The sequence below is a fragment of the Pieris rapae genome, chromosome 4 (assembly GCF_905147795.1).
Source record: "Pieris rapae chromosome 4, ilPieRapa1.1, whole genome shotgun sequence".
Taxonomy (NCBI): domain Eukaryota; kingdom Metazoa; phylum Arthropoda; class Insecta; order Lepidoptera; family Pieridae; genus Pieris; species Pieris rapae.
Genome location: NC_059512.1, coordinates 4,579,066 through 4,587,347, shown reverse-complemented (window position 1 = coordinate 4,587,347; position 8,282 = coordinate 4,579,066). Strand labels below are relative to the sequence as shown.

At 29.2% G+C, this 8,282-nt stretch overlaps 1 protein-coding gene across 2 annotated transcripts in view; it reads left to right on the top strand.

Annotated features, from left to right (window-relative positions):
* The first annotated feature begins 1,247 nt into the window (after nt 1–1,247).
* LOC110992935 (calmodulin-binding transcription activator 2) overlaps nt 1,248–8,282 on the top strand; it is a 146,685-nt gene continuing 139,650 nt past the window's right edge. For both annotated transcript variants that reach the window (XM_022258940.2, XM_045627916.1), the window contains exon 1: nt 1,248–1,430. The gene's annotated coding sequence lies outside the window, so the exon portion shown is untranslated. The remainder of the gene's footprint in view (nt 1,431–8,282) is intronic.

Sequence of the window (8,282 nt, the reverse complement as noted above, 5' to 3'; positions counted from 1 at the left end):
AACTTAAAAAAAATCGCTCTTACGTAATACCTCAAAAACAGTTGTATACAAAATCTTTTAGTGTAATCTTGAAAAAATATATCGGCTGAAATTCTTATGTTTTATAAAATCTTGTTTTGCATTGAATAATACAAAAAGCTAAGTACATATTTCACGTTTTTGAAATCTTCGTACTTTTAGGCAATATTTATTTTAGTTTATTTAGGACCATATGATAAATACGGAGATTGTATCTATATATATATATACAGGAGATTATGAAAAAGTAAACCAAGGCCGAGTCAACATTTAACTGTTACCTTTCGTATCTACATTGTTTAAATTTCCGTTTTTTATTTGACGTTCGATAAGTTCTTTTAATTTGTTATCCGTTTCTAAGCTCTATTGTCATCAAAACCTACTGTTTAAATTTTGGACTTTTACCAAGACTACATAAGGTAAATCGTGTTTTTGGCTAGTTACTTCGCTTCTCGTTTTCTTCGCAAGGTCGCTTGCCGAGTTCGCATCCAAGTTTGCAAGTAATCCAAGCGTCAAATTAAGTATCTTGGAGACAGGATTGGCGATCCCGAGCCACAGGTGCGAAACAATATGTTTTACCAATTACAAGGAGGCGCCTCGCCGTCTACCCCCGTTTGGGACAAAGGCTGTTTGTTTTTGAAGTCTCATACCGGCCCACTGACCGAGTGTGGAATCGACCGGCGCATGCGTGAAAAAGGGACGGCTTTAGGGAGGTGCAAACTGATTCCATTCGACTGAAGTGATGGGCTCTGTTTTATTTTCTAACACTGAAAAACTTCACATCATCATTCAATTTAAAATAAATGTATGAGCTTCAATTATGTTTTTATTTTCTTGTTTATATAAATTTCTAAGTCTCAACATGAGCAGTAGAATAATCCCGCAAAGTTGGATATAATAGTTTATTTATTTCATTAGGCTACAATAATTTAATTACTACTTAATATGCTATTTTCTGTTCGTGTAATATTGGAAATATTATATATATATAATAAAATATATAAATTTTCACACACATTTTGTTAATAATACTAAGAGTTTTTAAGTCTACATCAAACATAAACAACGAATAAACTGTGTTCTTACATCCAATTAGTTGGACCCCAACATCCAACTTAGTACAAAGGAGTCTTAACTTATTAATAACACGATATAATCTCGATTAAATTTGCTTCCTGAAATTCGGAACTGTAAGTAAATAATCGATAAAAACTTGTTCAGTTATGAGCGGCACTAGAAGCCAGTCGTGTTTCGCACCGCGCTCCGAACGCGCGTCTGTCCCAGCCCGGACCTCCCAAAACCGATAATAACTAATGCGATTTGTTTACTATTTATCATCACGTGCTCACAAATATAATGACGGACAGTGGCTAAATAGAAATCGAACAGCGACTCAACCAATCTCACAACAGGTACGTCCATTTCACGACATATGAAAATCGTTTTGCATTTTCCACGTGTCTTATAAGTTTTGATGCGATTATGAATCGATTTTATTAGTAAGTCTATTATCGTTGATTCTAAATTGATGATTACCATTCGATTTGCAAAAGTAACAAATGTCTTTTGAGTCATTCGTGCTTTCACAGCTGGCTGAGTGGTCATAAAAAACACTAAAATGTTATGTTGTTTAAATACCATAACAATGTATTTATTTATATGTATCCGCAACATTTTTATACCCTTGAGAGAATTTTATTAAGACTTAACCTTATTTAACGTCGAGCTGACATGCGTGTGACAGTACGCTTAGGTTATACTTTTTCATTTAATACTTCTGAAGGCAAATAACTCTTGGGTATTATTATACGCTGAAATAAAAAAAAAAACTATTACAACTTCTTAATACCGATCTAGTTAAAAGTAGAGAATATTGTCAAGATTATTCACGTTTTCTTTATCTCTGTTAGTTTTTTATTGCTCGCGGATTGTATGTTTAACGTAATGTTTAGATAGATGCCTGATAAAATGCTGTACATTTTATATAAAGATGATTATTTTTTTCTCAGCCAAGATTCATAAAGAGTCGAAGTTATGCTATCTAGTTATATATAGATTTGCTGATTAAGTAATTGGATAGCTCGACGGGTGTGTAAAATTTCGTTGAACATTTATTATATTTTTTTTATAAAATTTCCGACGGCAGATATTTTTATTATAACGTTTAATTAATCGTGGCTAAACTTTTTTGTTTCCCATAGCGATTTAACTTATATACATAATTCTCAAAAATATATTTTGTTTGTAATAGTAACTATCCTGACGTTTTTCGTACCTTACAACTAGTATGCACATTTTGATTGGGTTTGTAATAATTTATTTTATGGACGATATTTAATTTAATAATTCTTATTTCAAAAGTAATACATAAAACACTTACTTAATACATTAATTGATTTTGGCATTGATGAGATAATTAGCAATAATACTAATGTTTATAGAAAAATAAAAAGTCCACCGCACCTAATGTATATAACTCAAAACTTCTAACAAAAGATTTTTAGATCAGTACAAAAAGAAATAACGCATATCAACCTCAAATTATTGCGTAAAATATTAATTATATTTATTGATAGCAAATGGATTTGTTGTATTATGTTATTTAAAACTCTATACTTTACCTATTTGTCTTGTATAGTATTTGAAAAGAAAATCATAATTAAAAAGAATTTACAATTATTTTCATGCATAGATTATTTGGAACATGTTTAAAATACTAGCCACTAAATAATTAAATCACAAAATAAATCAAAATAATATGCTACTAGTGTTATATTTTTGTAAATATATAGGCACATAAATGAATGGAACATTCACTAATAAATAGCTAAACAAGTTGTTTTATCTTACCTTCTCTTTAATAAATTCAAGTTATATTTGCTATTTTATATTCTTCGTAGTATGTTTTATTGTTGTACTAAAAAACCTTCCATGCATGGGTAAATTTAGATCGTAAATTTATTTATTTTTTAATTCATGAATGATAACGGCTAGTCATAATTTGCTGAAGGTAAATGCCGAGTGTAAATGTATTTAGACCAAGTCTGATGTGCAAACATCAAATTGGTTAGTTGATGATAAACTGATAATATTTTTATGATATCACTGGTATTTACGTCAATTATTTTATCTCATTTCCTACAAGTACCGGTGCTACTTTTTTATCAAATAAAATCAAAGTATAAAAGAAAATAAAATGTTTATACTCAAACATATTGTGCAGTGCTTCTTATCAATTCGTGTACATATGTAAATAAGATAATTCAAAAATATTTTTAATTACTTTCTCTGTCGAATTATGTTTATGCTATAATAAGCCTATCTCTATCTACTATTCAGTCAGTCAGTATATCAGTGCCTATATATAACTAAGTCATATAATATAATAATACGAATATTGTTTTAATTTTCTTATTGGTTTCATAATTTGCAATAGATATTTTGAAGAGTTAAGTCTCTATGATACAAGAATTCAATATTATCCATTAAATGTTATAAACGCAAGAAAAGTAATTTTAATATGAGATGACTCGTTTAAGGAATTATAGGAATATTAATTATTATACAAACAGTGATATAAAGAAAAAAGGGTTTAAAAATATTAAATAAATCATATGTTCATTGCGTTAAAATTTCTAGTACAAATTTAGATAATGATAGGCCTAGCTTAGGCAAAAAACTAATCAAGCTCTCTGCATATTTTCGCTTAGTTAGAAAAATCTTGAAAACGTAACGTAGAAGCTTTTATACAGTTGGCTATTTCTTTTCAATGAAGATCACGGGTACAGAAAGTACTTTCTATCTAAAAATTCACTTTTACCTAAAATGTAAACTCTTATCGTGTGGCCATCTAAGATATTACGGTGAAACTAAACTGCTTTAAACTTCTTGAAAGTTTTGAAACGCAACTTCAGGAGAAAGATTGGGTCGTGAAAAGTTACTTAAATTCTCGTAGCAAAGAGAGCTTTTCCTCATCTTCTGGTTAACACAGGATTATTGTTATTTTAAAAACTACATAATTTTAAAAACCCACCTTAATTTTTCCTGTTATAAGTTATTACTTACTAGATTATTGATGGTTAACAATGATTTTCAAGAAAATTCATTTTCAAAAAGTTGACGATTGAGTGTAAAAGTTAATTTAGCCAAGATATATTTTAACTTTTAACGTGAAGAGTAACGAAATATTATATAATATATGTATAAATAACCGAAACTATGACAGGTATCAGAAGCCTGATTTTGACGAAAGAAAAACGGCATAGTTGACATTATTTCAATAACTAGGAATTGAGGTGAGAAAAAATAGTAGTATGGAACAAATACTTAATACTAAATTTATTTCAGAACGTGTAATGGCCGTTAACTCCGGATTAGAAAAAACATAATTATGGAAAGGTTTTTGTAAGTCTAGAAGGCACAGGTTACCACTGTTCAAGTTTCAAGATAAGAACAATACTTAAACATGTAACAATCTAGTAAAATCATTATGTAATAGATAAAGAATAAGATTTTTAAATCAATTGATAGTTAAATAAAACAATTTAACGTAAGATTTAAAAAGTATGTTTATTGAAATTTTTTCAGAATAGCAATTCGACTCATTCTGCTCAGTTAAATTATAAACATCAAATGTATGTAGCATAAATATCATTACACTTGACAATCGAATTGTCTTTTTTAATTTCCATATTATTATGAAATTAATAGAATATTACAAATTCGATAGCGAACAAATCATGAGAAACTCGATACAGGAAAATTTAATTCATCCTGTTTTCAGTCAACATTATGAACTTCAAAAGGTTTTGTAACATCAGACGTTAAATAATTAACTTTTGGAAAGTGAAATTGTTTTTATATTCAAATATAGCAAAAGTTCAAACGTATTTTTTTATATGTGTTTACAGAATGTTTTTACAATGCAATTAAAATATTAATGTACATTTTTAACATGATTGACTTAAACGTATATTTTATATTAAATTTTCAAACAATAGAGGATTATGTGGTGTGGTTATGATAAAAAATAAATCCTGATTCAATTCATTACTGTACCTGATTAATTATGTTTCATAGATTGTAATCAGCGTTGTAAATGTTTTGCGCTGGTAGTGCTACGCCGTAGCTTGTATTCTTGCGTAGCTAATGTTGAGACCACTTTGTTTATTGAAAAAACAAAGTTAGTTTACATTTTAAATAAGTCCATTTGACCAAATTTTTATTTTTAAATTGATTTGATTGTACACTTAGTACTTCAAATACACAATTATTTATATATAAAAATTGGCTTCATATTATATACGAATTCCATATTCATGTATATCAAAAGTAATCGTTTTCATTAGAAATAATATTTTAAACTAACGTAGATGATTATTCGTTAATAATTTTCATTAATTTGACAATGCAAATTTAAATAACTTTTCCATCCAACTGTACACAATAAATAGAACATCACAAACACTGTTAACCACAATGTCATTGATTGTACGTAATCGTTACATCGAAATCATCAACATACAAATAACATACCAATGAATTTCATAAGTGTAACCTCAATTGTTGCTGTCTACCGGTGTAACCGATATTCCGATTTATTTTAATATTCAATTCGATCATTTTGACCGAAATAAAACTCTTTGTACCTTTCAACAATGTTTCGGAAATAAATGAAGACGTGACTAATATATATAAACAGTACTCTAAAATTTATGATGAACGAATTGTTTCGAACGAAATAGTGAGAGTACGAGTATGTAATTAATAGTAAATATTTTAAGCTCTAAACTCAGATTTTCAGAGCACGATTCAGATGCCAAACGCTTTTTAATGAGCAGTCTAATAACGATCTACATCATATATTAGGAATGTGTTAAAATTGCGTAAGAATTTGAAGAACCCGGGCTACTTTTTGTCCTAAAGCTAAGAGTGATAGCTCGTTATAAACGAGGCCTATAAATAAGCTCTACATTGTAGATTTAAAGCACACATAACATTTAACTAAACGTTTCGATCCAACCTTGACCTCTGAAACGCGTGATTAACGTTTATTCCTCTCATTTGCATAATTATATGTATCATTTAGATGTCTTTAGGGTTTACTAGAAACTACCCAAATATCAACTGTAAGTAAATTAGGAGTTTGCACATAATAAACTTTTTGTTGCAATCTTCAGCATATTTATAAATCTATTAAGATTAATAAATATGCATACTAAATACAAATGAACTAGACTTAAGTAAAATTATTTTGTAATTATATAGTTGAGAAATTATTTGTGTAATGAGGGTAAATGTAAAAATGGGGGAGGCCTTTGCCAGTGGGCACACAGAATCAGTTATCATAGACAATAAAATCAATAGCTATAATATTTATATTGATTCAGATATAAGGCTATAAATAAATAAATAATGAGGGTAAATATTATGGTTTATTTTAAGAATTTATAGCAAAAACGCGTAAAACAGCTTCAAACAGACACAAATGAACGTATTTTTAGAAAATCGCATTTAAATATTACAAAAGTTATATTTGAAATAAAATATTTTTCATATCCAGTAACTTTTGTTTTTGCTCCAAAAAATTCACAAATTCAAATTCACCGAGAAGATATAAGGAAAAAATATTATCACATTATCTGAATTTTTGAGTTCATTCACATAACTCAAGTGTAATGCCACATTTGTTGGCGAATGCAACGACATGGGCAATTTAATTTCACATAGCATTTACTATGGGTACGTTATGATTTTGGGCCTTGCGTGTTCATGAAAATTACTAAATTAAAAACGCGATGTGCAAGGGTTAATAATAAATTTTGTTTATTCTCGTTAACCGGGCTTTCATTCTGATGATGGACTTCAAGATATTCGCATTCATAGTTAATGTGTATGGAATATGTTAATTAAGTAATGCTTTTATTATTTATGAAAATCTTGAAAAATAACACTTATGCCCGTCCGTCGCTTACTATAGCGCAAATTGAACCACTCCCGCTCGGAGGTAAATAAGAGATGTCCATGGCTTTTTACCCTTAAATAAAGCTGGTTTTCCATTTTTTATTTTTAATATTTTATATTGTATGGTATAAGGTAATTCATGTAAATGTACTTTTTACTTTAATGCAAGGCGGCTCCTAAAATAAATCTATGTCCCTTAAAAACGTAACCTTACCTAGACAGCAAAATCAACAGTTCGCTATGTGACATTAGTTTGAATTATAATGAGGAAAATCTCTACAAATCTCTCTACTACTTATATTTTTAATAACAACATAAAACTTTCTTACTTTTTATGATTTTGTCAGCTATTAACATTGAACTTTGTAAAAAATACAACTAATACTTAATATTTCGAAAGGAAATCTTACTTAAAAGTCTATTGTGAGGCGACCTTATTTAGTATAACCTGAATTAGGCTCACAACGATCGGTTCAGCCTTTTAGACCCGTAATATCCGGCTTCGAGGAAATTGCTTTGATTTTTATATCATGGTAGTATATGTACTTTGCATATACGCGAATGACATTGCTAATATACAATGAGATGTTTGAACAACTGTTTACAGTAAGTCCCAACAAACTTAAGTACAAAAAAATGTAAAAAGTAAATCAAAAATAGTAAAAAAACATATGTCGGGTAAAAAAAGACTAATCTTACCTGTCTGAATAAAAATAACACACTTCTACAGAATTCCAAGTCTAAATTTAATAATAAATCAACAGTACTACATATAAAATAATTCTTCGTTTAAAAATATAAGATTTAAGGTGTACAAAAGTTCACTCGTGGAAAACGTCGCATCAGAGACAAGTGTATTATTTTTATCGGAAAACGTGATCAAAATAAGTAGTACCAGTTCCCGTGCGCTGACTAACTAGCTTCGTATTTTACGCTGACCTTTCTGTGTATACGCTGGCACTTTAAAAAAAAACTTAAGATCTTGTTTGTTCCTTGTGGTGCTGTGTCTTGCCTTGCCTATAAACTGTTTCTTGTATTTCGTGGGAGGCCATTTTGCAATATTCACACATGTATAACAAAAACGTGCTTCTAGGTTCGAACACAAATTTCTTTCATTAACTTGATTAAAATGTATATATAGACGAATTTTAATATCGTAGAGCTATTCGTTGTAACGTAGCATCGTAGTGCTACGCCGTTGCTTTGCTACAAAAGTTCCCTACTTTATAGCGATTGTAACAAAGAGTTGAACTGAAAACGAGCGCACTAATCAAACGCGAACTTTTTGCATCGATATCTGA